Below are 8,087 nucleotides of genomic sequence, written 5' to 3' on the forward strand. Positions count from 1 at the left end.
AGGTTGGACTGATCTTCCAAGAGAGAGAATTGTGAATAAATAGTGCAGGGGCACATTGCTAGTAAAAACCATACACATTTTAATACTCCAGCAGTCTTACTGGGTGGTTTTAGAGCCTGTCATCAGAAATATACTGTATTTATTTGGCTCCAGCTTTGTCACTAGAATCTACTGATTTCCAAGAATATGGCTCACTGCTTTCTCTTCAGTAAATCTGGGTGACCAAGAAAGAGAAAGTAATATACATGGTCAGTTACAGAAACTGGACAGACTATGTTAGGCCTTGCTGCTTTAGCTTTATTCATGGGAGCAGAGGGGAAAGGGAGAAACTAATTATTGTTTTTTTCATATTAAAATACAGACTGAAAGATGTGCAATTTGTAATATTAGCCTTCCTGTTAAATGGGTACATACATATCAATAGCTACATTAACTTCACCAAGTTGAGGACATGTCTTGGGACAAAAACACTTGTCCAGGTGGTGGTTCCAGCCAGCTCCCTATGACTGAAAGTTCATCACTACAGCTATTACTGCATTTGACTTGCTAAATGATTGTAGTATCAACACTTGCCAAGTTGTATCTCTAGTTAGAAAGGGTTAGTAGGCTGTGCTCTGTCATATGTGCTTTAGGAAGAAAGTATCTATCTTGCTACAGAATAGATAACTGAACTTTTGAAATCTCATAGCAAGCTTCACCATGGGGTGGGATGGAAGATAAAAAGGAACCAAATGGGAGAATTGATTTAATAGGACTCATACATTAAATCATGCTAACTTCAAAACCATATTTATTCTGACTGCAAGTCTCAGCCTGTTTTAAAACTGTGTCTGATAAGGTAAATGTTACCTTTATTGTAAGTGTTTGTGGTTGTGTGTTGTAATTTACACGTATGTCACCTCTTGAGTTGCTTTTTGGGACTGTTCCTAAAGTGAAGCTAGCCTGAAAGGTGCAACCTGTGTGTGGCTTTCCAAAGGAATTCTTTCTGTAATAAATACTTTGCAGGGTGTGCTAAGTTTTGTGATCATCAAACAGAACCTCAAGATGTTGGAAAACTGTTTTAACAAGTCTTTACTTGAGAGTATGGGGAGTTCTTCACCCCTTTGTGCTGTTGTAATCAGGACCTTTCCAGGCAGTCTTCTCTGTAGACATTTCATTAGGGCTCTCAAGCTCTGCAACGTGTTTCTGTGCCTGAGTAAGGGATTATGCTAAGCCTGTCAAATATTGCAGTGCTCACATCTTGTAAGTCGGAGGCATTTATGGAGAAGAGGTAATTTTAATTCTGGGAGGAAGGAATGTGTCTACAGGTGAGAGCTGTTTTGAAGCCTGAATGGCTGGGGCATGGAGCTGTTGAATTTTAAACACTTCGGATACTTTCCTTGCATGTGTAGTCTATAAGAAGACACACACTGCAAGATGGATACCCTTATTAGGTCTTCTATTTAGTAACTTTTTAATAGAATGACAGTAAGTCATTAATAATTAGTAAATATAGTAGGAAAAATATTGACTAGCTGTTCTTCCAACTGCACTTAGTGCAAATACAAGCAGATCTATTGCAGAAGTTGTAAAATTATCCAAGTCCTTAACTTTTGCATCAATTTCTAATGCTTGTAGTATTAAAACTGTATTTTAATGATACTTGTATGTTGTGAGATGTTACTATAAAGTGGAACATTTTACTCCAGCTCAATTTAGTTGTATTATTTTGATAGATAATTTTGCCCCTAATTAATATCAGTACAACAACATGCTGCAGAAAGAGAAGGAGACTGCATGAGAACTGTTAGTTCTCAAGTGTCACTAATCACTTGGTGTTGTGTGCAGGGATTCTGATCATTTTAGTGGCACTAATATTAAAAGGATGAAATGCCACTTTCACCACGTGCCTTGGCAAGCCTAAAAGACAACATGTGGAATGTCTTCTGTCACATGAAGTACATATGTTTTAGAAAACCTCCAAAGAGGAATGAATTGGCTCTTCGGAGCAGAACTGCAATTAATCTACTCCAAGAAAAGTATTAAAATCTAGGAACTTCTAAATGTTCTTGGAACAGTTGTTGTTTAACTGCTGAGGTAGTAAAAATTTAAATAAAATCTGTGGAGAAACAACTAAATGGTAAGTTTGGGTAGAGAATAAATGGATTTTTTTCTGGCAATGGGAAGTTCTATTATGGTTTGTTACTTCATATATAATGGGTTTTTGAAAAAAGCAGCTTTTACTGTGTTTTCTCTTTTGCTTGAAATGTCAGTTATTTACTGTCTCTTTATTTTTTAGGTTACTATTAAAATCTTAAAATGCAGATGAAGACTGGCTTGTGCAGAATCCTTCTGCTATCTTATGCAGACAAAAGGGAATCCTAAACCAGATTTTAGTACAAGGTAAGTATTAAGGTATATGGCTTTATCCAGCAGTTACTGAAATCAGTACCCCACTTTTTGTTCAGATTTGTGATTTGATGTAGTTATGCTTCTACACTTCAACTAATACTTGATTTCAGATAATGTAATTAATTCCTGGCATAATTCCTGCCATGTGTTATGTTTTTAAAGGACTTCAAGCATATATACACAGCCTCTAGCAGTCAGCTCAAGCTCTGCCCAGCTATCCTAACCCCATAGTGCCACATGAATATGATGCCATGTGTGAGCTTCTGCATGTTACTGATACATTGCACTCAGAATCCTGTTTGTTTTTACAACCAACACAGCAGTTAGTGATTCTGAAGCTTCTTTGGCATTAATCAGAGGGCTCTGGTCTGGAAGGCAGTGTCCATGCACTCTGGGAAGCCTGGGGCACAGTTTGGTTTGCATGCACACAAGTGTGTAGTGCCATCTGCCTTGACTGTGGGCAGCATCTCAGTGGGGACAGCACAGTTTCAAAGGGAGTTCTATGCAGCTAAGTTCAATAGTTCTGGTAGTTCCAAAATTCCAAAATACCAGTTATTCTTATAAAGTAAAATAAATTTAAACACTGGTGGGATTTGACCAAGATGTGCAAGTTCTACTGGTAAAGCAAGAGAAACTCGTGTTGATTCTTCCGTGTGTGTTTGGCGTAGCAAAAGGACTCAGAGCTGTCTCTGTAGTTGTGTTAACAGTAAGTAAGAGAACTGGATATATAAAGGATCAGAACAATTTGTCTGTTTCATAATTACATATAAAAGGTATCTCTGTCCATGGCAGAGGTTCAGACCAGATCATCATCTCTCTCCATGTGCTGGCAACTTTCTTTGTAAAGCAGGATGCCATTGACTGCCTTTGTGGTCAGGTTGTGCTCTTTACTCAGGGTGGTTCTTGGACTTGGTTTTCACCAGGGCCACCGTGTCCTTACCTGCAATGGGGCTTTCCAGGCAGCTGGCCTCCAGCCTGTCCTAGTGTCTGGGATTATTTCTCCCCAGGTGCAGGATTTGGTGTTTCCTTCTGTTGAATTTCATGAGATCCTGTAAGCCCATTTCTCCAGCCTGTCAAGGGATCACTGGGTGGTGGCATGACACTGTGGCCTTAGCAGCCACTCTTCTCAGCTTTGTGTCACCCGCAGACTTGCTGAGGATGTGTTGTCCCATGAGCTAGGGCAGAAATGAAGAGCTTGAAAAGGACTTGCCTCAGTATGGGGACACTGCTATTCACTTGCATCCAAGGGGACTTCATGCCACTGACAACCTTTTAGTTCCGTCTGTTCAGCCAGTTTTTAGTCCACCTCATGGTCCACTTACTGAACCTGACTACTGTCAGTAGTCTGACAGTATTATGACAGTATCAAAATGATAACTGGAGATACTATGGCAGTGTCAAAAGATTTCATAAGGTACAATATCCACTGCTCTCCCCGTGTCCACTGAACTGGTCACCTCACCAGAGAGGCTCTCCAATTGGAATCCCTAAGAATTTGCAAATAATCTCTTTGTAAATCCATGCTGACTGCTGCCACTTACCTTCTTGGTCTGGAAATGGTTTTCTGGAGTAGTTGGTCCATAACTTTCCCAGGGCCTGTAGTTCCCTGGGTCCTCTTTCCTGCCCTTGAAGTGACTTTTCCCTTCCCCTGGTCCTCGCACACCTCTCTCAGTTGCCACACTGTCAGCAATGGAGAGTGGCCTTGCAAGGCCAGCAGCCAGCTCTTTCAGCACTCACGGGAGCATCCCTTCAGGTTCAGCACATATGACTTGTCCAGTTTGTGTTCCCTAACACGGACCCTGTCATGTTCTTCATAGTGGGAGGGGCACTGAGGAGGTGGGAAAGTCATTGCACACCTTGTTTTGTGGTTTTGCTTTTGCCCTTTACTAAGGAGTCCTGTTATTTTCTAGTTGTAGTAAAATTACAGTATAAAAATTATCACACAATAATTTGTAATATAATCCAGACTAGTGAATTAAGCAAGCTACAAGCATTTACTCACAAAATCTAAAAAAGACAAGCAGCTAAAACTCTTCATCAGGAAAGTAGTAGTGAAACAGAAATTGCCCAATTTTTTTAGTTTTATTCAAATGGGATTTTTCCTTTTTTTTTTTTTTTTTCATCCAGAGGACATTTTCTCATTTAGCCACTGGAATTCAGTCTTGCTTGTCACTACATATGAGAGTGCTGCTGTGCATGAGAGCCATTTGGGAACCTCAGTGCTTGGCAGGTTTCCCAGGCATCTCAGAATTTTTGTCAGCTTAGTTTCCTTCCTGGGAGGGGAAAAAAGGATGGTCAACGTTCCTTGGAGATATAAGTATTCCTTTTACTGGCTAAATAACAACTCCTTGTCTCAAGTGATAAAAACCTTTCTTCCTCTACTCCATTCCTCACTTGTCTGTGGACCTCAGTCTGCAGTGTGAACCTGGCTGACAAAGTGTAATGGTCTAATGAATTGTGTTAAATGTTGTGCCAGGCTGCCTACTCCTGGGTTTCCTGAACAGAGGGAGCTCCAGGTAAACTTGGCTGGGAGGGCTGTCTGAAAAATTGCTGGCATTCTTCAGCTCTTTATCCAACTGTGTTTGCTGATGTGTTGCTCTGTTATTTGCCGTATGAGTCTTAAATTCTCTACTTTGATGACAAAAGCACACTTGCAAGGAAGTTATCAGTCAAGTGTCTCTTGTAGCTCCTCAGCCTGAATCATACTTATTTCTTGGAAATGTTCCTCTCCACTGAATGCATTAGGTTTCAATGAAAGCCACCGGTGGCTGCCCACCCTCAGAACTGTAGATGGCTGTTACATTGTGATGTATAAAATGCTGCTCTGCACCTCTGGAGTTACAAGGACCATCCGGGTGAGATTATACTATAATCAGGTTGTCACTTGTTAGAATTCCTGTAATGGTACATTTTGTACTCAGTTTTCAGTTTGTTAGTACTATTTTTGTGCTTAATGTGTGTATGGTTTTTTCCTTTGTATCTCTCTGTGCTCTTGGATACACAAATAATGCTGTTATCTAATAAAATAGTAACTAAATCTGTCACACCTGGCTGAAGGTAGGAGAAGGACAAACTGAACATTCTCAGTTAAGCTGTTTTCTCTCTGCTTGCAGACAGGCCAGGCCTGTGAGACCTGAAGGAAAAGGACTGTTTGAAATAAAAGAAAGGGACCCAGCCTGGAGGTGGTGTGTTCCCCAGCAATACCTCAGCTTGGAAATGACACGAGAATCTGCCTGAGAGCTCCAAGACCTCTTCCTACATGAGGAGACAAGTTACAGCTTTTGTGATGTTACTGTCGTCAGCCTCTGGCAGAGGTGGTGCCAGTCCAGCATTTCACAGTAAAGCTGATGTTGGTCTACTTTGATGTGTAACTGGAGGTACCGACGCCCTTTTCATCTAGACTGCACTCGAAGTAGATTTTCTTTCTAGAAACAGCAGTGTTAAGGGAAATGGGTGTCAGTAAAAGGATTAAAGTTTGTACATTCTACAAGAATAATAAAGAGTAAATGATATATTAAATTACTGCTCCCTGGTTTAAATGATTGCTGTTGGACTTTAAAAAAGTAAGAAAATATTTTCAAGCTCTACAATATATGATAAAGAACAGGGAAGTGGTAGGGTTTAAAGAAGAAGCAGTAATGTGGATTGTGTTTATGCTGCAGTAGTTTAGAAGAACACAGAAGTATTAATTACCCAGAGAAAAATGTTATGAGCCAGTGACAGCTGAAAAGAACTGGAAGGAAATATTAATCATAGAGCAGATTACAGCTGCAGTAAGTTGTCTGTACCGCTGAGTATGAAATTATGCTACAAATGCCTGCTGTCTTAATGTAGGCCAATAAAAAGATGAAATACCATGAATGAAGAATGAAAAATTAATTTTATGTGATGTATTTGAACAGTGGCCTGTAGCATATCACCAGGGTTTTCTATAGCTATTGCAACACTGTTTCAAATTAAATGAGTAACAGCATGTGTATTTTCTATTTCCTGAAATCAGCAAGGCAGTGGACATGAAGGCTTGGCAGGAACCTCACACAATTAAGTCCTGCAGTGGGAACTGAACTAAGTTGATGCAGTTGTAGATCCTGGACAGACTGGTGGCAAAGCAGCTTTGCAGAAGCTGATATGAGGCTCTGAGGGACAAGTGAAGGTGTCCACCCCCATGCTGGGCTCCATTAGAAGATGGTGGCTGAGCAGGGTCCAGAAGAGCACTCTGTGTTCAGCACTTCTGAGACTGCAGCTGAAACACTGCCCAGTTCTGGGCTCTTGAAGACAAGAAGATGTGGGAACAAGTCCCATGGAAGCCACTGGGATATCAGAAGGCTGGAGCACAGGAGCCATGGGGCCAGGGAGCAGGGTTTTTTCCAGCTGGAGGAGGTGGGGGTGGTTAAGAGATCCTGTTAATCCAGCTGTGTAAGAGAAGTGCGTAGAGAAGGTGGAGCCAGGCTTGTGATAGTGGTGCGCAATAAGGTGGTAGTCTTGTACCTTTGTTTCAGTGCGTGGAAGTGTTGCACCATACACTTAAAAACAGTGCAAGGCAGTACTGTGTGGCTGTCCTTATCTGGACTCCCTGCACCATGGAACCATTGGGGGCTTCCTGGTAATCATTTGGTTTCAGGAAGGGTGGATGCAGGGGGACCCAGACCCTGGTCTGAGGGGGTTCACTTGTGGTTTTAGGGATCTTAACCCTGCTATTCACAGAAAGAACTATTCTGATATTGACACAGTAGACCTGACACATCTAGAAAGGTGAGGGAACTTCCAAAAACTTTAAAGCTCCTGTGCAAGCTTTTCCATACAGGTTGTCTCACCCAACTTCATAAAGCCTTTTTTAGAAAAACTCTGTCAGCACAGCACCTTTCCCTCTCCCCCACTGGAGGGCTGTATTCAGTATAAGGCAGCTGCTGTAACAGGCCTAACAGGGCTTTCTTCCCAAATTCATCTCTGTTCTTGGCTAGGGAAAGTTTGTACAAGTAACAACTCCAGGGTGCAAGAGTTCTCATCACAAAGTGGCAGTGTGTGCTACAGATCAAGGTGTCACCACATGGGTAATCCTGTCCCTTCAAGCTCTGGTGGTCCATGCCCACACAGTTACAATGAATTCAGTTTTGGAGCAGGCCCTCATCTCCCTGTCTTCAATTCCCATACACATGGTTTGGGTTGTCTCAACAGCAGAGCTGTGCCTTCCATTAAGAGCAACAGACACAGCAGAGGAGGGAGACAATGGGAAGTTCTGACCCCTCTATTTTAACTGCACCAGTGCCACCAGTAACTGATCAGAGGAGTTCCTTACACTTCAGATCACGTAGGAAATATTACAGACATTTTTGGAAAAAGATTCAGTTGTAGCTACCATGCATGACACATGAGACTTCGCTGTGGAAAAACAGGTGACTTGAAAAAGAACCATCTGCCTAGTCCCTTCCTGCTGGCTGCTATACTTGATGTATCTGAGATTTGAGAGACCCTTTTAAATCTTTATTTTTCCTGCTGTGTCAGTTCTGCTCAAATGTCTAGTGTGTGGTATCTTCTTCAGGTAGTTTTTTCCAAACTTGTCTTTGTCCCTCACTCAAACATTTTAAGAGACATTCAAGAGGTGAAAAATATTTTCCTAGTTTACATGGGACACAGAAAGCCAAGAATTTTGAAGTGTTGGGAATCAGTGATGGGCTTGCAGTGCATGCCCATGCTGC

Source organism: Pseudopodoces humilis, chromosome 2 (assembly GCF_049639895.1).
Source record: "Pseudopodoces humilis isolate 2021_Gansu_Grassland_sample_001 chromosome 2, ASM4963989v1, whole genome shotgun sequence".
NCBI classification, from domain to species: domain Eukaryota; kingdom Metazoa; phylum Chordata; class Aves; order Passeriformes; family Paridae; genus Pseudopodoces; species Pseudopodoces humilis.